The sequence below is a fragment of the Ascaphus truei genome, chromosome 1, assembly GCF_040206685.1.
Source record: "Ascaphus truei isolate aAscTru1 chromosome 1, aAscTru1.hap1, whole genome shotgun sequence".
Lineage (NCBI taxonomy): Eukaryota > Metazoa > Chordata > Amphibia > Anura > Ascaphidae > Ascaphus > Ascaphus truei.
In genome coordinates, this window is record NC_134483.1 from 245,458,662 (window position 1) to 245,482,307 (window position 23,646).

Below are 23,646 nucleotides of genomic sequence, written 5' to 3' on the forward strand. Positions count from 1 at the left end.
GGGACCGCAGTGCATTCATAGTTTTATGTTAAACACAAATCCCTCTTTTCTTACAATCACTGTAAAAACAGGACTATATTTTGCATTTTCATTTTTCAAACAAAATCTTAACCAAAGCATCTTTGTAATACCAGTCTCCAAATTCTATTATCTTCAACCCGGTGTTTAATACACATTATCTAGACACACAGCAACCAGAATCCTTGAATTCAGCTATTCGCGCCTACAACAAAGGAAACACCGTGGAGGAAACCATTTTGAACAATGACGATCAAAGCGATTTTTCCACAAAAACAGAAGAAGGTCGGCAAAATATTTATGTGAAACTTTTCATAAGAAAACAGATGATATGAAGACTGTTGAGTAAGGGACTTCATGACCATATTAGAATCCAATTGAAAAACCCTAAATCACATCTCTAATAAGTCATTGTATGTTGCCCCACATGGTACATTCAATTCCCTTCAGCGTTCCAGCATACCTCTCCAATTTCCTAACTAAAAACATTGAACACATCTCCTAAAATGAAAACAGTAGGTATAAGGGGAAAAAAACACCTAGAGGGAAAAAAAAAGGGGGGGGGGGATGGATTAATCCAACCACTGATTAATACAATGTTGCTTTGATATTGCCGTGTTTGCTTAAGGATAATTAAATTCATAGTTTAATTTCTAATTATTCTGAACCCAGGGATCCCAGGATCTTCAGCCACATTTAGCCCACGCAAATTCCTCATATCAGGCTGCTCATTTAGGAATGGACAAGGGAAAATAAAATTGCTTTAAAGCAGCACCCTACTCCATTTAAATGTATTCAGACAAAAACAATGCTGTGCCACGATATTGCATGTTTGCCCCAAATCTATATAGTGGCATGTGCATTTAAAAACAGTAATCCAAGCAATAGCACACACGTCTTTTTGTTTTTATATATCAGTTCTGTAGTATTAGATAATACTTGCTACCTTTTTTATTTTAAAATCCAATGATTTTTAATATACTGAGCATCTCTTGATTTCTATAGCAGGGTTTAGCCCACACACCAGCACAAGATATTTGTAACACTTTCGTTTGTGATAATGTGTTGCCAATATTCCCAGCAGTTTGAGTTGTAAACTGTAACAATAGATAATGTTACCTTAATAAACACACAAATACATTGTAGCCGAGTTACGCTGACTGAACGATTGATTGAAACGGAAAGGCAGCCATTTAGTGAACCCTGGTAAGCAGGATTTTGCTGATCGATCATGGGAGAACAAATCAAATTTGCAGTTCAGGTAATTAGTTTTCAATAAAAAAAGGTAATCCGTGTTTTTTTTTTTTTTTTTTTTTTTTTTTTTAAGATGCTTGGAAGCCAAACATTTTTACTATACAACTTGCAAAGAGAAAGAAATGAAGCAAATAAAATACACAAATGTAATATGTCAAAATTTAAAATAGAGGTTTCTATTTTTTCTATGTAGCGAACCCTCTCTTACATACTCCTGGCTCTGTACATTATATATATGTACTTATACATTTTCAAAAACTTTGGGCTTGCATCTAAACATCAGCCCAGGTGAGTGACAGAAAATGCCTCTATATATTAAAAAAAAAAAGTTATGCACCTTATTTTACTTCTCTGGAGCAGCTTCAGCAAAAAGGACATTGGAGTGTTCATCAATACAACGGAGGAATCACAACCCCAAACTTCAAAGAGCAATTCAAACAAGGAGCTAAAAGTATAAAACAACCTTATAGATTGCTACACACAATACAACCCCAAAAAATAATACCGGTATATTTCTTTGTTCTAAACGCCAAGTTACTATCATTTGCAGTTTGTTTTTCTAATATACCAAAACTATAAAAAGGACACTCCTTTTTTTGGGGCCATACAAGCTTAAGACATTTGAAAACTGTACATTGTACTTGTTCCTACTTCAGATTAGAGGGGACAAATTACTTAATGGGAATATATGCCATTACTTCAACTAACCTATAAATTTAACAGAAATTCTCACTGTGGGAAAAGCCGACAACCCATTTTTTTACATGTGGCTAATGCCATAACAATGGTGTCCGCTCCCGCTGGCGCGTTGGGCGAGACCTGCTGCAATGCACCCATTCCAATAACACCAGCTACATCAGTCATGGTTACAGGCAACTATCGATATGGCAGCCCTTGCCAGGGTGTGTGTTTCAACTGCTTTACCATTTCAACCCACAGAAATGTTAAATGTGTGTGTACCAAGAGCTACAGTATACCGAGTTAGTCCTAAAGAAATGTCTGCAGCTTCTTAAAAAAGCCACACTTACAAAGTGAGGGAATAAAAAAAAACAGAGGACTGTGAAAGGAGACTGTCCTATGGGCTACAGGACAATGGGAAGACAAACTAAGGCTAGGTCCCCGCTGCAGCCAGCGGCACGCTTCTCACCAGCCCCTTACCTCCTCCCTAGCAGTCCCCGGTGACTCCTCGCTTCCTGCATACTGTGACGCGGCAGCCTACAGGGGATACAACTGGATTGTGTTCCCGTGTGGCGAAGTGTCACATGGTGCGCTAGGAAGCCAATGAAGACAGATCGCCGGCGGGGGGGGGTGGATCCTTCCTCAAGGTTCTCTGCTGTTTGGGTCAAGGGTTTGCTTTACGGATGCTTTCAGCACAATATACATTGGCGGCACTACGTGTCAGTGAAGGACGAGTTGTCTGGCTGCAGGTCAGAGGAATTTGGTGGCTTGTACTGTATATAGCTGGACTCCAAGATGCAATGAATAAACAGGACACACACACACACACCATATGTTGATGGTAAGAGGATCAGGAAATGTGTGACATGGCCACACCCCGACCGTCATGGTTACGCCCACCTGACACATTTTAGCCACACACACCCACATCTCAAAAAGCTGCCTGCAGACTACAGTGAAGCGCCTGCACGCACCGCCAGGACACAAGGCGGGCGTGCAGCAGGACCTTAGCCTAACAAACCATACAACCTTATAAAAGGGAACGGGCAGGCACAAAGCCTTCATTCATTCAACGCTTTAGGCACTTTCACATATTGCCCATGTTCCCTTGTTGTTCAGTCCCAGCCTGCTACCTTCTCTTGTAATAACGAAGATTTATAGTCCACAAGACAATAGGAAATATTATGTATTTAGTGTGGAAGTACCAGCTTAAAAATCGATTTTACCTTGACATGGTGAGTGAGCTTAAATCAGGTTTACCAAATGACTCATGACAATGGTGTCAAACACATGGGCAACATATCCGCACCATTCTCTATATCCACGGGAGTCAAACAAGGTTGTATATCGCGTATGTTATTCAATATTACCATGGGTTGGATTCTCAGAAAAATATTTAAAGACAGGCCTGGCGTACAAGTGGGAAGCGAGTATTTTCTCATGGACATTGTATACGCCGATGACAGTGTTCTTTTGAATACGAAAGATGACAGTGTTTAGCGGATACAGCACAAGAAACTTTGAACGACATGCAAGCCAATGCAAAGAAGCTCGGATTATCCATAAATACCGAAAAGACGAAATACATATTTCGGTACCCAACAGATTCAACATCAACTGGACGGCAACCCAATCGAGTGTGTGGACTCATTCAAATACCTAGGGTCTATTATTGATAGCCAAAGCATAGCAGCTACGAACGACATCAAAAGCTGCATCGGTAGTGCCACTGCAGCGTTCGCCTCCTTAAAGAAATGCTTGTGGAATCAACAGGACGTGACAAATGTAACAAAATACAAATTTTTAAACGCCTCAATATGCACAATTTTACTGTATGGCTCAGAAATATGAACCTACTCAAACGATTCCAACTAAGATGTCTACGTAACATACTCCATTTTTCCATCAGTGTCGTAGCGTAATATGGAGATGTACGGTTAGCCTGTCAAAACCAATCCACAATCGACCAGTACATTAAGCGACAAAGACTTCGGTGGTTTAGCCACATCTACCCTATGGACATCACCAGACTACCACACCAGTGCCTCAACACCACACAACCCATAGGCTGGAAAGTGGACCGAAATGCTCCAAAGAAAATGTGATCGAACCAGGTGGCGCAAGATCTCAAACCGCTCCACTTCACAGTAGCCGAAGCCCAAAAAGCCGCCCTAAAATAGAGATGGCGCGGAATCACTAGAGACGTACTGAACTTCCTGCAACTGGCTTCCACAACGCATCGCTCCTTACCTTATAAAAAAATGAAGCAATGTCGTTTACAGAATATATACCATATACCAAATGACTACTTTGTTAAAAGACTTGCTATCAAAAATGTCAAATTTCATTACCAAATAGCAGGCCAATATGGAAAGTGGCACAAGGTTTTTGGATTTATTTTCCAAAAATGTATGGCCAATTCTCTTTCCTTAGCAGCACTTCTAGCGTATCAAAAGATTTATAGTGTTACAGATGCATTTTGTTATATGGGTCGGTTTAAGCTCACCCAATTATTTTTGCTAAATTTAGCCAAACCTCTGAAGAAAAAAAAAAAACACACACAACTCAGGATTAATAAGAGACTCCAGGACACAGATAATGCAAACACTAAAGTGGAAAAGCAATGGTGCCAACCCTTATATTAAAGAAGACAATTTAAAAAAAAATTACTTTTCAAAGCTTTTTTCCAAAAAATTGTAAGTACTGAAACTGAACTGTGAGGAGGATTTTCCTGCCCTTATTTCTGAACTCTACTCTGTCCTATGTATTTTTAGTTGGCTATGTATTTTTAGTTGGCTATGTTATGCAGTGTTTTGCAGGTTGTGACTGAAACAGATTACTTTAAACAGAGGCGAAGCAAACATTATTGACAATCATCCTACCATGACAACCACTGAAAATGAAAATAGAAAATACTTGAATTATGTAATTTAAAACATTAGTTTTCACCTACTGAATATAGAAGAAAGTTACAAATGTGCAGTTCTGAAAAAGAAATGCTCTACAAGTGTTGGAAAATTACAAGTAGCCTATTTAGCTATACTTCCCATGGAGAACAAAAAATATATATATATTTTTATTTATTATTAATATATCCAGGCATACCTTGGTTTAAGGACACTCACGAGTAAGGACATATCGCCCAATAGGCAAACAGCAGCTCACGCATGCGCCTGTCAGCACGTCCTGAACAGCAATACCGGCTCCCTACCTGTACCGAAGCTGTGCGCAAGCGGGGAGACTATAGAGCCTGTTACAAATGCGTTATTTACATCAGTTATGCACGTATATAACGATTGCAGTACAGTACATGCATCGATAAGTGGAAAAAAAGGAAGTGCTTCACTTTAAGTACATTTTCGCTTTACATACATGCTCCGGTCCCATTGCGTACGTTAATGCGGGGTATGCCTGTATACACACACACAATATTGACAGTTTAAAAGATGCGATCCCTCCTAGGACCAAAGTGAACTAGCTCCAGTGACATGTTTAAGGGGTCTCATCTTGATAACTTTCCCACCCAAAAAAAAAAATCTTACACCCAGAAGGATTTTTAAGGTGTTTTTTAAAGTTAGATTCAGGAGGGGGTTGGAGTTCCTCTGGCTGGTCCTTTTTGTGAGATATCACTATGTTCACCAAGTGCTTGTGTTGCCAGTCCTCCTCCCCTCATCTTTATTGGTTCTCTGATGAGAACAGGGTGTTATAATGCCAAAGAAAACCCTTACAGACAAACACGTCCCCATTAAGAGGCCCCTAAAAAATTTTTTTTAAACTGGCTGACTGTAGGATTGCAGCTTTAAAAGTTCAACCTAATGGCTTTTATGTGGCATTACCTCTTACTTTTTTAATATATATATATATATATATATATATATATATATATATATATATATATATATATATATATATATATATATATATATATATATATATATATATATATATATCTTTTTTTTTATTATTATTATTTTTTTTTTTTAACTAGGTGTGAAGTAGGGGGGCCCCAGAGCTGAACTGTGTTGATTTCAGCTCCAGGGAACCCCTGCTTCTCGAGATACTTCTCTCTATGGCCTGTAATATACAGTAGCGCGCGCGTGGCACTTATAATAGGCTGTGTTAAGCCTGAGTTTATATACTTTGGGCGCGCGCGCACGGCAGTCAGCCAGCAGATCGGAGGTAAGACTCTGAGTAGTGTCTTTTCACGCTGCTGCCGCTTGACGTCACACTCCGGTAACCAATAGGCTGTGAAGCTTTCATAGGTGTCAACAGAATAGGGATAAATAACTAAATAAACTTTTACAATAACTTGATAACTAATTTGGTCAATCTCTGTGTAAGAAACATGAAGGTTAGTAAACGTGACTGGAATCAAGTAGAGGAACGTCTTGCCTCTCGGTATTAGGGTTCAGTGGGGTGTTATGCTGTTTGGGAAGGTATACATACTAATGAAATAAGAGTACTGTTTATTAAAAAATTGAATGCACACAGTGATAAACCAGTTTTATACTAATAGGAGTCAGAGCCCGTCTGGTAAACAGTGAAGCCGTCATGGCCACGCTTACCCGGTCGCGTCATAGCCACGCCCACCTGTCGCTCTCAGCACTGAACTCTATACACACAAAACGTCTGTTTCACATGCACGAGCTGTAGCACTCGCGCACGCACGGACGTGGCTACTATAAAACCAGCCTAAAGGGGCTGCATGTAGCAGCTCCGGCCAGGCACCGAAAATGTCTGTTTAAAGGGTCCCGCGGGCCACTAGGAAACTACGTGCACTCTCTTGCGGCCTCATATTGGCCCACGGGACCTTTAAACAGAAGTGAGATAACGCCATCAGTTTCAGGTGCAAGTATCTCAGGTAGCAGGGGATCTCTGGAGATTACATTAATGCGGTCTGGCTCTGGAGACCCCCTGATTCAAGGCAAAGCTCCTAAAGCCAGTGGATGTGATATACCCAGGGGACATCCCCTTCAGAGTTTGTGCTTGGGAAGAAAATACATTTAATTTTTTTTTTTTTTAAAGCGTTTACTAGGACGATCATTCAACAGAAGCTCAGCCAAGTGGTTTTTACCCAGGTTTGTATTTCATTAGACAGATGTTTTTATTACATTATCAAGTAGATTTAACTGCCCCTTTAATTCAATATTGGAAAGTGGGATCTTCTGTCATTGTGACCATACTGACTGTGCTGTACAAACAACTCATGAAGAACTGTGATTATACGAGAAAGAATCATTGCTGCCTTTAAGGATATCTAGTAAATTACTCATGCATCCAACTCATTCATGATGACACCATAGATCATGGCAAGATATTATCCTCCATAAGTTGATAACAACAACAATAGTATGTCAGATATTATCATGCTCTTTGGCTGATGGCTGTTTTATAATTACTTTACAATTTGCAGGGGGATACAAGGTCATCAAATAAATTAGGTTAAGATTAAAATAAAGACAACTTTTGATTATGTTTTGAAAGAATTAGGTGTTAAAAAAAACAAACACACGATGACACTATTTTTAGGTGCCAATCATCCCCAATTTCACCATATACAGTATCAATACCATTAGTTTACTTGCTCAGTAACGATTTCCAAGGTAAAAAGTTCAAAGGGTCCCTACTCCAATTAAAACCCCACCTACCAGATAAACTTTATCATGCATATAATGGCCCTTGAGGTGAAGGAGACGTGTGAAATATGAAGAGGAAACCAGCAGATAAGTAATAAGTATTGCTAAAACATACACAGACTAATAGAGGGGGGGGAAAGTTGTCAATATAAATTAATTTCCCTTTGCATTCATTATTAGCCTGTTTAACAGAGCAGGGACTTTCTGCACATCACAATATGTAAATGAAGTTTCTGAGGACAGTCCTGTACTGGAGACATATAAACTTCACGTAAGCAACATGTAAATAAATAGGATAGAGATATTATCTATATGTATATATAATATATATGATAAGTATACACACACACACACACACACACACGTATACATAGGATTACACTGGTTTACTCCATCACAAGCAGCCAGGACCCCCGGGATATGTCCCAGTTACTTGATATCCTTTCCTGGCAATCGTGACTTCATGTGACACTGTTATATTTGTCATTTTTACCTATACACAAATGCTATCACTGTCAATGTGTATTCAGAAGGTAGCAGCAGCCCCCCACAACAGCCAGTGACATGAACAGGCAGAGAAACACACATATACAGAGGCAGATATGGACTGCTACCCGTGTGCTGTCCTGTGTAAACATGATACCCTGTTATATATCTCATGGGATCTCTGGCGATACCGGGGCATGCTTCTGTCTATACCGCTGGTTTGATATAGAGACAGAGAGATGACATCCCTCAGCGCTGACACAACCAAACCCGTCCTCACCCCGGCGAGACAGACACAGAGAGAGGAGACAAAGAGGATGCAGCAGCAGGCCCCGCACACCCCGCCTCACTGCTGTGTATATACACTAACATACATATACAGTATATACACATATATATATTTATATACACACCGCTCCTCACACGGTGATCAGAGGTGGTCCCCGGCGCGCGCCGATAACGGCCGCCACTCTTGTTACTCGTGGGCACGCGCGCGATCCCCCCGCTATCGGTGTGTGCGCGCGCCCTGTCGCCCGGTGACGTTATGGCTCGAGCCGTGGCCGCTGCTCCTCACTGTTCGGCCGTCCGCCCTTCTCCATTCTATTTAGCTCTAGGTCTCTGGTACTGTTTCCTCCTCCTCCTCGCTCTGGGGCCTTGAAAATCCGCCCCGCCCGTTGGTCTGGGCTTGTGACATCAGAACAAACACCACGCCCACTCCCTTCCGTACTTCCCCCCCTTTAAAACCACAAGAGCCGGTGAAAGGACTTGGCGGACATTTTGGATATAAGCAAACAACGCCTACATAGCGGACCTGCATCCAAAGAGCATAGTGTGATTGTAAGTGTACAGGACTGTAATACAACCATTATACATAAAGTATGTGTGCGCTATATACACTTTTTGGTATGGCAGATATAAGTAGCGGGCTCAGCAGTGACATTTTACTTTCAATGTGCTTAGGATCATTTTTATGTTTATTTTCCAGGATAAAAAATGTCCGCCGAGTATTCGGCACTGTGCGCCTGAGTTACGTTAGCGCGGTGACGTTGGGTGCACGGGACATCGGCGTCGTACGGGGTCTTTAACTCATCACACTGACTCGACTAGGTTTGGTTGGCCGACGCGAGCTCATTACACAAGCACAGGAAGAAGGGGCAGGAGGGTTTTGTGACAAAGTCACGGGAACACACACACACACACACACACACACACACACACACACACACACACACACACACACACACACACACACACACACACACACACACACACACACACACACACACACACACACACACACACACACACACACACACTTCATTTAAATTGTGCAACACAACATACCAAAGTGTGTGCACACCAAAGACTAGTCTCTCCATGACTAAGCATCAACCTTGTCATATAATAAACTGTAAACATTGGCAGTGGGAAATATTGTACATTATTTTTAGCTTTTTGCAACTTTATTTCTGTAAGTTATGTTTTGACGACTTTCACACTATGGTCAACTATGATCAATTATGATTGACTACTGCATCAATATCAAATTCCAAAGACCCAGATAAATTACTTCTCAAATTTCTGAAGCCAAAAAAAAAAGTCACATTTCAAAATGGAAAAGTACTGATTTCAAAATATACACAAATAATGTTATAGGAAGAAAATGATATGCGTAATGCGAAACTTTACCTGTTAAAACACCTTCACACATTTCCTCACAGACACCAAAACACTTCATAATTATCAATGGGCCCATTCACCCCATACTAATGGGTTAGTGAGATTTTTCTTGGGGGGGGGGCAAAGAATTGCATTTTTATGGAATGTTTTTATGATTTTTTTTTTTTATATCACAAACTCAATTATTTTAGCTGATGCTAAAAATCAGTGAAAGTTTACAGGTTCGCTATATCAGGGGTGCGCAAACTGGGGGGGCGCGCGGCGGTTGCAGTGGCCCCGCGTTCTTCCCTGAGGAATGTAAGTTAAATACCGGGGTCCGCGCGAGGCCTCTGCAACCTCAAATTATCGGGTTTCTATAGTCTTCTGGACACGTCGGGGTCATGAGATGTACGCTTTGTCATGGTAACTCGCATCAAAGGATGCTGCGGGGTCACATGACCCACGGTGTCATTTTACGCCGGGTCACCAAGAAGGGGGGTGCGAGCGCTGGGGCTGTCGCAGCTCAAAAACTTTGTGCACGCCTACGGAAACATGCCACAATCTAAAGAAATCTCTGGGGACCTAAAAATTATTTTATTCATCAAATCGACAAAGGGTTAGAAAACCATTTCTAAGTATTTGGGGCTCCACCAATCCACTGTCAGACAAATGGAGAAAGTTCAAGACCACAATCACTCTACCCAGGAGTGGTCGTTCTATCAAAATATCGCCAAGAACAACCCGGCAAATCAATCAGGAAGACACAAAAAACCCAAGAGTAACATCCAAGTATCTGCAGGCCACTCTCGTCTTGGCTAACCTGAGTGTTCATGACTCAACTATCAGAAAAAGACAACAAGAATGGTGTTCGTGGAAGGATAACCAGGAGGAAACCACTGCTCTCTAAAAAGAACATTGCTGTCTGTCATCTTTAATTGGAGATATGGATTGTTGACAGTGTATCTGCTGTTGTTTGCATGTGGTTTCTTTGCAAAAGCTTGTGGATAACCAAGAGTTATTTTGATATATGATTTATCACTGACAAAGGTTCATCACCTCTACTGCACTACTGCAGACTGTTATGAAACTGTGATGATAGAAATGAGTGAGACTTGCCTTCCATTAAATGCAGCTCACTTATAAGGATTTTATTATTAAAGACATCTGGCTGAAAAAAGTATGGTTGGTAAGTCTGACAAAAATGTAATAGTAAATTCTAATTTTTCTATGAATTAAAAAAAAAAGGCATAATCTTTTATGAACAACTACAAACGGGGACAAGAATTCCTATTTGAGAAATACATCTTCAGAAACAAATGCTAGAGAATATACAACGTATACTGTCCTCACATGACCCCTGTTAGAGGATCATAACTGAACAACGAATGCGGCAGGGATTCCATAGTGGAAGTAATCCCCATGGTTGCATTCTAACCGAGACCGTACAACTTTCATAGCTGTGATCCCATTCGTGTTTTACATAATATTTCTCCAAACGTCTGGAGAATTTCACAAAGTACTTAACACATTGGCTGCCTATAGATGTAGCTACGTCATGGGGTTTGGCACGCCCAGGGGCCCCGTGATGTAGTAACTACGTCATAATGTTACTGATCGTTTTGTATGGGTGAATCGCATTAAGAGGAACGAAAGAGGACTCCTCTTCTTTCATCAGTGCCAGAGCGATCACATGATCAAGAGTACCGGCAGCACCGTGACACTCAAAGAGTTAATATTGTATTGCAGCAGGCCTAAGTGAAAAAGGCAGGATATAGCGATAGCCTATTTATTGTAAAATCAGTGTAGGAGGACTACACCTTTAAATTCAAGGGGGAAGTGCCTGGGTGTGAAGCCCATTAGCAATGAGCTGCAGACTGCCTCTGCCACTGGAACATAAGGAATGAATATCGGCCAACTACTAGCAAATGTTCTGGTACGTAAACGCTAAGAACAGCTATCAATCCTACTTTGCAGTACAAATGATTCTGCTAACTAGAAAATAAACCTGCATCTCTCCCATCTAATTTTATTAGTACACAGTAAAAACCAACTGCACGGGTCCAATGCAGCATCACGTCACAGCTCAGTTTATCCCCACTGAACATAAACTCACAGCAAATCAAGGCCCCTCTTAAACCGGCATATGTCTAAACAGATGGATGAGCACATTTACATATCTGTGAGGTCAGGAGAAAACATTCCAAGCCCTAGAGATTCGCCGTGTTGCACTAATCTAAGCGTCTAAGAAACGTAAGACCAGAAACTGTCGAGACTAGATACTGAGGATAGCAAACCTTTACCTCTCCTGATGCCTGTTAATCCATGTTAGTCAAAATGTACAGACATAAATCAATCGCACTGTGTCTGCCCCGCCCCCTTTATATGGCGCTGACTCTACGCAGCACTGTACATAACATTTTGCAGGCACAATGAGTCCCTGCCCCATAGAGCTTACAATCTATGTGGTGCCTGAGGCACGGAGGAGATAGTGACTTGCGCAAGATCGCAAAGAGCGGACATTGGAGTTTGAACCAGGTTCCCCTGCTTGAAACTCAAGGTGATTGTTTTCAGAGTGAGTGTCTTTACTCACTATGCCGCTGCATCGGAGGGGAGGAGGCAAAGGCATGTTTACAAAAAAAAGGGAAAATCAATATATTTGAGCCTTTGAAGAAGCAATTTAAAGATATCCAGCCTTCTTACGGTTTCTTTTTTTTGCCTGCAAATCATGTGATATTACATTAATCAAAGACAGCAACTTTTTTTTTTTGGTTTCCCCCCCCCCCCCCCCCCAAAAAAATTAAACATAATCAGGTATCTCCGAGTGCCAATGGTAAAAAAGGATGGTTGACTGTAAATACCTTTTAAAAAAAAGCTTGTTTGAAAGGCAATAACACAAAACATAATACATGAGCGAGAGAGAGAGACTAACCAGTGAAAAACAGATGCACAACCCTGATGAAAGTCCCTCTGGGTGACTGCAACGTTGGTTGCAGTGCCTTGTGATTCAATACAGTTCTTTGTCTGCAGTCTCTTATTGCTGGACCCCAATCTTGTTTTTTTATATATATATATATATGACACACACACACACACACACACGGGTTTTTGTCAAAAAAAAATTACCCACCATAACGTGTGTGTGTGTGTGTATATGTATATATATATATATATATATATATATATATATATATATATATATATATATATATATATATATTGTGACAGAAACCAGGGGATGGTAATAAATTCCGTATATAGGGCTCCCAGGATACTAGACAGTTTCTATCCTGTTTGGCCTGGGAGTGCAGCCTTATAATACATACACTCCATCCCACAGTTTGGCAAGCGCTGGAACTGAGGGATGAGAGATCCAGACCAGAGTTTGTCTGCTGCCTGATTTCTGTCACCTGTCATGCTAATTAGGAATCAGGTATGAAAGACTGATTTCCTGTTTGCTCTGGTCTCCCCACAAGAGCCAGGAGGCTGGAAGGCTGCTGAACTACAGAGGGGAGAAGCCTCTTCCCCAAACAGGTTCAATCTTTCTGTTCATTTGTGTAAGACTGCAAAAGTACCATGTTTTGATGTTGGAAGTGGAAAAGCCACTTCCAACCCTGAGTCAGGGATATCTAAGTTAAGTTATCGCTCAGGTGAGCAGCTTTTGTTTTGATCTGTTTTCTGTTGTATGCACTGTGGCAGTCTCAGTGCCTGGGACTGAATAAACCAGGCATAGCCTGTTTAAAGGAACAGTACGTGACGCCTCATCATTTAACCTACCCTAAAAGACCGTGTTCTAAACAGTCCCGGACAAACGACGGAGCCCCGGAGTAAGCCGTTTGTCACATATGGTGGAGAATGCGGGCAGAGCACTAGGGGGTCTGCGGGTTGAAGAACTTTGAAAAAAAAAAAAAAAAAAAAGTTTTTTTCATCCTCTGCAAACAAGATGGAAGACGTGGTGGGTGCGCTGGTACGCAATGTCGCTGCCCAGAAAGACGCGAATGAAACCCAGCAACAGCTGTTAATAGCCCAGCAAGAAACTAATGCAAACCAGCAGCAGACGAATGCAGCCCATCAACAGCTGCTAATAGCCCAGCAAGAGATTAATGCCAACCAGCAACAGGCGAATGCCAACCAGCAACAGGCGAATGCAAACCAGCAACAGACGAATGAAGCCCTGCAAAACGCGAATGCAAACCAGCAAGAGACAAACCGCTTGCTGAGAGAGGAGCAACAGCGGTTCGCTCAGGGCTTACAGCAGGAACTCGAGATCCTGAGGGGGACTATCAGTAACCTTCCACTGGCAGCGGCAGCCCCAGTACCGAAAATGACCAGGGCAAGCCACTACCTTCAGAAGATGGGACCCTCGGATGATGTGGAAGCCTATCTTCTCACGTTTGAACGCACGGCACAGAGAGAGGGATGGCCAGAAGCTGAGTGGGCTGGTCTAATCGCACCCTTCCTAAGCGGCGAACCCCAGAAGGCTTACTTTGATCTAGAGCCAGCCGAAGCTAACGTCTATGCAAAATTGAAGTTCGAGATCCTCGCCCGCCTCGGCGTAACCACGGCTGTTCGCGCCCAAAGGTTTCACGCATGGTCCTTCACGATGGATAAAGCCACCCGAAGCCAGATGTATGACCTCATCCACCTCGCCCGGAAGTGGCTACAACCCGAGATCAACTCAGCCAGCCACATCGTGGAACGGTTGGTCATGGACCAGTTCTTGAGGAAACTTCCCTCTGCCTTACGCCGTTGGGTCAGTCGGAGTGACCCCCACAATGCGGATGAGCTTGTGGCCCTCGTAGAAAGGTACAATGCAGCAGAAGAGCACCCGCAACCCACAGTCGTGGAGCAACCCCACTACCTGAGGTTCCAGGACTCTTCCAGAGACGGTAAAAGGGTACCGGGGTTAAGGGGCGCTGAAGAGCGGCGACCACCTTCACGCAGCACCAGCAACAGTGGTTCGCACACTAAGGGCAATAGCCAACATGGGGAGCCGGGAAAAGGCTCTAAGTGGGACACAGACTATGTACCTAAATGTGTAAATTGTCATGAGAGGGGCCACACAGCAAAAATCTGCCCACTAAATGATGAGCCCATGCAATGCAACAGCGTGGAACCTTATTCGCTGTTGTCCCAATGTATGGGCCCTAGCCCAGAGGACCCCTTGAATAACCATCTGTGGGCATTTGTAAAGGTTAATGGTAAGAGGGTTCGGGCACTTCTTGACTCTGGGAGCATGGTCACACTAGTGTCCGAATACCTCTTGCCCATTAAGAAGAAACAGGGAAACAGTTCACAAAGAGTGGCAATTTGTTGTATACATGGGGATAATCATGAATATTCCACTGTTGATGTTTTTTTTGAAACAGAGTTTGGTTCTTTAGATTTCAAGGTGGGTATTGTACCCAAACTGGCACATGATGTGTTAATAGGGACCGACTTTCCCCATTTTCTAAAAATGTGGTCCCCCGCTCAGAATAGCGCCCAGAGTTCAATAGCGGACCATAATGAAGTATTAGAAGAAACAAATCCTTTCCCTTTTTCAGAAATGGAGGTTGACGAGGGCCCAAATAAGAAGGGGGAAAAGGAGGAGTGCTGTAAAATTCCCTTCCCCATCACTACTTTGGTAGGGAATACCCCAAATCAAGATGTTGAGCAGACACTTACCACCCCAGAACCGGATAAGACCCTCGCTGACATAGAGGTCAGTCCTGGGAGTTTTAAGAAGGCCCAGTGGGAGGACCCCACATTAGCGGTAGCAAGGGGAAATATACGGGACCAGAATAGTACTCCTGGCCAACCAGATAGATCACTTGCTTACCCCTACTTCGAGGTAGAGAACGACCTAGTATATCGGGTTGATAAAAGGAAATCAGTTACAACTAAACAATTGTTGGTACCACGGACATTCCGTAACGTAGTATTACACCTCGCACATAGTCATCCATTGGGGGGACACCTAGGGGTGGAAAAGACAAAAGAAAAGGTTCTTCGAAGCTTCTATTGGCCTGGGGTTCTGGCAGAAATTACGAATTATTGTTCCTCATGCCCAGAATGTCAGATCACCGCCCCGTTCAAGGCGTACCGCAGCCCATTGGTACCCCTTCCCATAATAGAGGTACCATTTGACCGGATTGCTATGGATCTAGTAGGACCCCTAATAAAGTCTGCTAGGGGACATCAGCATATATTGGTAATATTAGATTATGCCACCCGATATCCGGAGGCAGTTCCCCTACGTAGCACCTCAGCTAAAAACATAGCAAAAGAGTTAGTAGTTCTGTTTTCCCGGGTCGGGATTCCTAAAGAGATTCTATCTGACCAGGGAACACCATTTATGTCCCAAGTAACGAAAGAGCTATGTAAACTCCTAAAAATCAAGCATCTCAGAACCTCAGTCTATCATCCACAAACAGATGGTTTAGTGGAAAGGTTCAATAAAACCTTAAAGAGCATGTTACGGCGGGCGGTTGATAAAGATGGGAAAAACTGGGATTGTTTGTTACCGTACCTGTTATTTGCCATTAGGGAAGTTCCCCAATCATCCACTGGCTTCTCCCCGTTTGAACTATTGTATGGCCGACACCCAAGGGGCTTACTGGATATAGCCAAAGAGACTTGGGAACACGAGGTTACCCCTTACAGAAGTGTAATAGAGCATGTTGCCCAGATGCAGGACCGCATTGCTGCAGTCCTACCCATAGTGAGGGAACACATGGAGAAAGCTCAAGAAGCACAGAGGAATACATATAATAAGGGTGCTAGGGTCAGAATTTTTTCTCCAGGTGATAGGGTACTAGTTCTGGTTCCCACCGTGGAGAGTAAATTCCTTGCTAAATGGCATGGGCCATATGAGGTCTTGGAAAGAGTGGGAGAAGTAAATTATAAGGTAAGACAGCCAGGTAGGAGGAAACCTGAGCAAATTTACCATATAAACCTACTCAAGCCCTGGAAAGATAGAGAAGTCTTGTTAACCCTAGTACCCCCAGGTCCGTCAGAGAATCAAGAAACTGACCCAGAGGTTAGCATAGCTGAAACCCTGTCTGTTCATCAGAAACGAGAGGTTCAGAATTTAGTGAGAAGAAACAAAGAAATCTTCTCTATACGGCCAGGTAGAACTAGCGTAATTGAACATGACCTAGTCTCTGAACCGGGGGTCCGAGTTAACCTTAAACCGTACCGAATCCCAGAGGCCAAAAGAAAGGCTATAAGTTTAGAGGTTAAAAAAATGCTAAAACTAGGTGTAATTGAGGAATCCCAAAGTGGGTGGAACAGCCCTATAGTCTTAGTCCCAAAGCCAGATGGTACAACAAGGTTTTGTAATGACTACCGGAAACTAAACGCGGTGTCAAAATTTGATACTTATCCTATGCCCAGGGTAGATGAACTTGTAGAGAGACTGGGCAAAGCCCGATATCTCACAACCCTAGACCTAACAAAAGGGTACTGGCAGGTTCCCCTCACAGAAAGGGCAAAAGAAAAGACAGCCTTCTCAACCCCAGACGGCCTCTTTCAGTATAAGGTGTTGCCTTTTGGCTTACATGGAGCTCCCGCCACATTCCAAAGAATGATGGATAAAATTTTAAAACCACATGCTCGGTATGCTGCCGCCTACCTGGATGATGTGGTAATCCATAGTGAAGATTGGCAATCCCACCTTCCAAAGGTCCAAGCTGTGCTTGACGCAGTCCGGTCTGCTGGACTAACTGCTAACCCCGCTAAATGCACTATTGGTCTGGAGGAGGCCAAGTATCTGGGATATTCTATTGGCAGAGGTTTACTCAAACCCCAAACACTCAAAGTGGAGGCGATACAAAATTGGCCAAGGCCAGTTACAAAAAAACAAGTAAGGACCTTTTTGGGGTTAATTGGGTACTATAGAAGGTTTATTCCCAATTTTGCAACTAAGGCAACCCCACTAACTGACCTCACAAAAGCAAGAGGACCGCTAATGGTAAAGTGGTCCCCCGAAACCGAACAGGCCTTTAGAAGCCTGAAAGAAGCTCTCTGTGCCCAACCAGTGTTGGTCACACCTGACTTCTCCAAAGAGTTCGTAGTCCAAACCGACGCATCTGAGGTAGGGCTGGGGGCGGTACTCTCCCAGGAGTCTCAAGGTGAGGAGCACCCCATCCTTTATTTAAGTAGGAAACTAAATCCCCAGGAGAAAAATTACTCCATAGTAGAGAAAGAGTGTCTCGCAATAAAGTGGGCTGTAGAGACGCTCAAATACTACCTGTTGGGGAGAAAATTCCGGTTGGTCACAGATCATGCACCCCTTACCTGGATGTGTCAAAACAGGGAAAAGAATGCTAGAGTGACCAGGTGGTTCCTAAGCCTACAACCCTTTAAATTTTCTGTGGAACACAGGTCAGGGCACAAACATGGCAATGCTGACGGGTTGTCAAGGATGCACTCCCTAATATCCATGGTCGCTCATCCCTCGAGGTCTGAGCTGGGGGGGAGGATATGTGACAGAAACCAGGGGATGGTAATAAATTCCGTATATAGGGCTCCCAGGATACTAGACAGTTTCTATCCTGTTTGGCCTGGGAGTGCAGCCTTATAATACATACACTCCATCCCACAGTTTGGCAAGCGCTGGAACTGAGGGATGAGAGATCCAGACCAGAGTTTGTCTGCTGCCTGATTTCTGTCACCTGTCATGCTAATTAGGAATCAGGTATGAAAGACTGATTTCCTGTTTGCTCTGGTCTCCCCACAAGAGCCAGGAGGCTGGAAGGCTGCTGAACTACAGAGGGGAGAAGCCTCTTCCCCAAACAGGTTCAATCTTTCTGTTCATTTGTGTAAGACTGCAAAAGTACCATGTTTTGATGTTGGAAGTGGAAAAGCCACTTCCAACCCTGAGTCAGGGATATCTAAGTTAAGTTATCGCTCAGGTGAGCAGCTTTTGTTTTGATCTGTTTTCTGTTGTATGCACTGTGGCAGTCTCAGTGCCTGGGACTGAATAAACCAGGCATAGCCTGTTTAAAGGAACAGTACGTGACGCCTCATCATTTAACCTACCCTAAAAGACCGTGTTCTAAACAGTCCCGGACAAACGACGGAGCCCCGGAGTAAGCCGTTTGTCACAATATATATATATATATATATATATAATCTCCACAAAAACACAAACATAACCGCATCAAAAACCAGTATAGAATAAATATAATCAAATAAACCAAAATTGGTAGGTGGCGGTGCTAAGGGAACATGAAATGGAAACAAAAAGGAGAAAAGAATATCCCATAAACAAGCACTCTGATCATATAATAGATGAAAAACAAAAAAAATTATTAATCACGGACTAGAAGAACAAATGAACCAAGATGTAAAATAAAACATACATATAAAAACAAAAACGGAGAGGGAAAACACAGTCATTAACTCATATCCTAAACATACTGTGTGCTCAAAAACTCTCAAGAGTGAAAAACCCAAATGTCAGAGATAGGGGAAAGGGGATCCTGAACAGTCGTAGTAGAAATCACAAGATCCCACACGGACATATGACCGGCCGGTCCCCTATAGAAGGGCCACTGAGAGAGAAAGATGGTATAACACTGATAGCTGAAACCAAATGCGTATCAGCTAAATGATTCTAGCTCCATCCAGGCACATAGCGCTTTACAATACAAGTGACATAATTAGGGTGACCAGATTTTCAAATGTAAAAACCGGGACGGACACAAAAAAATATTTTTAAAACAAATTAAATCACAAACATCGCGCCCCCCCCCCCCCTTTTTTTTTGTTGCTTTCTTCCCTCTCCACATCCTTTCTCCTCCCTCTCCCCCCATCCCCTCCTTCCTCTCCCCCATAAACTGCCCATTCTCTCTCCCATCTGTTCGCCTCCCACTCCCCCTCCATCCTCTCCTCCCACCTCCATCCTCTCCCCCCCCTCCCACCTCCATCCTTTCTCTCCCCCCTCCATCCTCTCACTCTCCCCCCCTCCCAATATATACAAACCCTCCAAATACATATGTAAGGGGGTCACTCCCGGTTCCCCTGATCTTCCCTTGCCCCCTGCCTTACCCCTGTGGCAGTGGGGGAAGGGAACGGCGACTTCTCCCGGTTGGCGCCGCCATCTTGGCCGTCGGGGTCCTGGTGCTCACGCATGCGCGAAGACGCGGGTGACATCGGGCGCCATCTTGGAGGTGGCGGGAGGTTTCGGAGCACCTCCACTGGCGGGCGCCACCATGTTGGTTGGCGTCGCCACGTTGGGGATGCTCGCGCATACTCGAAGGGTTGCGCATGCGCAGATAGCCGTGGCGGCCTACGTAGTACCAGTAGGAGAGGAGCACGCGCAGTGGGCCCCAATAGTTCGTGCAGGCGCAGAGAGGCATTGCGGCGGCCATTACAGGTAGCGCAGGCGCAGATAGGTAAGGGCAGGCGGCCATTAGAGAGGCGCCCATGTGGTCTCCATAGGGAAGAGCCTCCTGGGGAACTACAACTCCCAGCAGGCTTAGAGGCAGGTGAGTCAGATGATTGCAGGCAACCAATAGTATTTGCAGCTTCCCCTGCAGAGAGTAGATACATTGTATGGGCAATGTGCTGTGAGTCAGTCAGACTGAGGAGACAGTGGGGGAAGGAAGGGGGGCAGAGAGCTGCGAGCTTCTGCCCTAGGCCAGAAGTACCCCGGGCTAGAGTTAAGGCCCTGACTGCCCACTAGTGAGGGTGGGTGTTCATAGGGACAGGCCCTTAGGTAAGGACCCTGTGCCCCTTCAGCTGTGTGCTAGGCAGGGACTTGGTGATAGGCCCTGTTACAGTTCCTTAAGGCAGGGACCCAGTGATAGTGTTGCTGCATGTTCCTGTATGCTGTGTTGCTGATCCAGAGACTGTCCTTACGGTGGGACGTCCGGCTGGACCCCATCCCACGCAGAGGTACAGATCAGCGCTGGACCAAGCAGATCCGGTAGACCCTTTGCGAAGACACCCAAGTGCAGAGGCACCTGGGCAGGTATTTACACCCTTCCACAAGTGCACCAACTTTACCTCGCTCCTCACATGTGACAGGCCTCTTCACACACTGACGGTGGGCTTGGACTCTGGACACGGGGTTGGGAAGGGGGTGTAAGGTTATAGCCCAGTTAGGGGCAAGGTATAGCCACCAGCTAAAGGCAGACGGTGGCCTATATATATTGTTGTGTATGCTGATGTGTATTGTGTTATGTTCTATTCTTCATATAGTTAACTGTTATACTTATACTCCTGTGTATGTGGGTCCTGTGTGGGGAACATTCTACACTCCTAGAATCCTACACAGGTGGAGGCGCTGTAAGTAAGATCGTTCCAGAGGATTCACCCCAGGCTCTCACTGGCGGAGGCTCAGACCTCCTGTGAGCCTAACAGGTATATTGCACCACACCTGGTAACATATAGGTTCCCCCTCACATGCACTCTATCTGCGATTGGGGTAAGGGGAATACCCGTTACACATACATAAAAAAAACACCTCCCCAATATATATTAAAAAAACAATACATATAAAACCCACCCAAATACATATAAAAAAGACCCCAATGCATATAAAAAAACAATGCATATAAAAAAAACAATGCATATAAAAAAAAAATGATATATTCGCCGCACTTCTCCATGTAAGGAGCATGCAGCTGGCGAAGAGATTGGCCATACAAATGTGAAAAACAGACAGTGAATCCCTGCGCTTCTCCCTTTGGGATAGCAATAAATGGGGGGGGGGGGGGGGGTGGTGTGTGTGTGTGTGTGTGTGTGTGTGTGTGTGTGTGTGTGTGTGTGTGTGTGTGTGTGTGTGTGTGTAAATCTATAAGATAAAGGAGACTTTTGGTTACATCCTTTGATCAAATAATGCCAAGCCTTCTAACCACGTCAAGGTAAGTCTCTATAGCAGGTCCCTACACTAAATGCATACTAGTGTTATGTGAAAGGGTTAATATAACCAAGCATATGCTTATATAACATAGTGCAGTTAAAAACTGGTCTATACACCAGTACAGTACTCACATGTCTGCAAGTAAAGTGAATAGTGAAATACAGGGACCTTGCTAGGAGATTATATACCTGCTATAGAGACTTACCTTGACGTGGTTAGCAGGCTTGGCATTATTTGATCAAATGATGTAACCAAAAGTCTCCTTTATCTTATAGATTTTCACAATATATATATATGTATATACAGGGATACCCCGGTTTAAGTACACTCACTTTAAGTATACTCGCGCGTAAGTACATATCGCTCAATAGGAAAACGGCAGCTCACGCATGCGCCTGTCAGCACGTCCTGAACAGCAATACTGGCTCCCTACCTGTACCGAAGCTGTGCGCAAGCGGGGAGACTATAGAGCCTGTTACAAATGCGTTATTTACATCAGTTATGCACATATATCATGATTGCAGTACAGTACATGCATCGATAAGTGGGGAAAAGGTAGTGCTTCACTTTAAGTAGATTTTCGCTTTACATACATGCTCCGGTCCCATTGCGTACGTTAATGCGGGGTATGCCTGTATATTATTATTAATAATAATATTATTATTATTTATCCCCATGTATTGCTATCCCAAAGGGAGAAGCGCAGGGATTTACTGTCTATTTTTCACATTTGTATGGCCAATCTCTTCGCCAGCTGCATGCTCCTTACATGGAGAAGCGCAGTGATTATATATTTGTTTTACATTTTCTGTTGGGCCGATTTTAATCCTTAGCAGCACGCTCCTAGCGGGCAACACTAATATGGTGTAATTAATATATTTGGCCAATCACCTGCAACTGCTTATTGAGTAGTCGGTGGGAGGCCAGCCCCTCTTTCTTCTAGGTATATAATCTCCTAGCAAGGTCCCTGTATTTCACTATTCACTTTACTTGCAGACATGTGAGTACTGTACTGGTGTATATACCAGTTTTTAACTGCACTATGTTATATAAGCATATGCTTGGTTATATTAACCCTTTCACATATCATTAGTTTGCATTTAGCGTAGGGACCTGCTATAGAGACTTACCTTGACGTGGTTAGCAGGCTTGGCATTATTTGATCAAAGGATGTAACCAAAAGTCTCCTTTATCTTATAGATTTTCACTATATATATATATATATATATATATATATATATATATATATATATATATATATATATATGTATATATATATATGTGTGTGTGTATTTATCCCCACTTATTGCTATCCGAAAGGGATAAAAATCCCCAATACCTATATAAACAATACATATAAAAAATAGACCCCCCCCCCCCCCCCTCCAATACTTAAAAAGAACAGACTTACCTTATGGATGATCAGGCCGGGCCTGGTGTTTGCGGGGGGCCCGGCCGGCAGTGCAAGTTGCGCCCGACCTCTGGCCAGGCCCGGCTGCCGGTTCTCTTGCTGCCGGGGCCCAGTTCTCCCTCAGCTGCAGGCCTCTTCCTTCTCTGTCCCATGTGCTTTCCAAGCTGGCGAGCGCGCCAGGCCTCCCTCTGTTGCCGTGCGCTAGAGGCTGGGACAAGCTTACTTATGGCGCGCTGACGTCAGAGAGGCCCGTCATGTGCCAGCGTTGGAGGCTCGGCGTGGAACAGAGAAGGAAGAGGCCTGCAGCTGAGGGAGAGCCGTGGCCTGGCCGCGAGAGGACCGCAGCCGGGCCTGGCCAGAGGTCGAGCCCAACTTGCAATGTCAGCCGGCCGGGCCCCCCCCGCAGACACCGGGCCCGGGTCACCTGTCCCGGCTGTCCCCCCCTGTCGGCAGCCCTGCACACACACCAACACTGACACACGGAACCGGGAGATCTAGAGAGGAGCAGCTATTGAGTGCTCAGCAGCGTCACCTACTGCCCATAAGCTGCAGTGGTTAAGCAGCCAGACAGCCCTGCTCTCCTCCACCCTCCTACCGGCTACAGCTCTTCTAAGCCCACGATTATAGTGGGGCGTGCGTGCGCATAACGGAGA

The 23,646-nt window shown here is 44.0% G+C and overlaps 1 protein-coding gene and 1 long non-coding RNA gene across 4 annotated transcripts in view; one reads left to right on the top strand and one right to left on the bottom strand.

Moving 5' to 3' along the window:
* The window catches only part of RNF38 (ring finger protein 38), a 238,907-nt gene that overhangs the window by 33,122 nt on the left and 182,139 nt on the right, over positions 1–23,646 (bottom strand). Inside the window, exon 1 of one of the 3 annotated variants that reach the window (XM_075602495.1) lies at positions 8,496–8,763. The exons of 1 other annotated variant lie outside the window; for it this stretch is intronic. The gene's annotated coding sequence lies outside the window, so the exon portion shown is untranslated. Of the gene's footprint in view, positions 1–8,485; positions 8,764–23,646 lie in introns of those variants that run through there. One more of the 3 variants, XM_075602485.1, reaches the window with a different exon arrangement.
* Positions 8,508–23,646, top strand: part of LOC142496107 (uncharacterized) — a 51,149-nt gene continuing 36,010 nt past the window's right edge. Inside the window, exon 1 of the long non-coding RNA XR_012801898.1 lies at positions 8,508–8,909. This is a non-coding gene — a long non-coding RNA (uncharacterized LOC142496107). The remainder of the gene's footprint in view (positions 8,910–23,646) is intronic.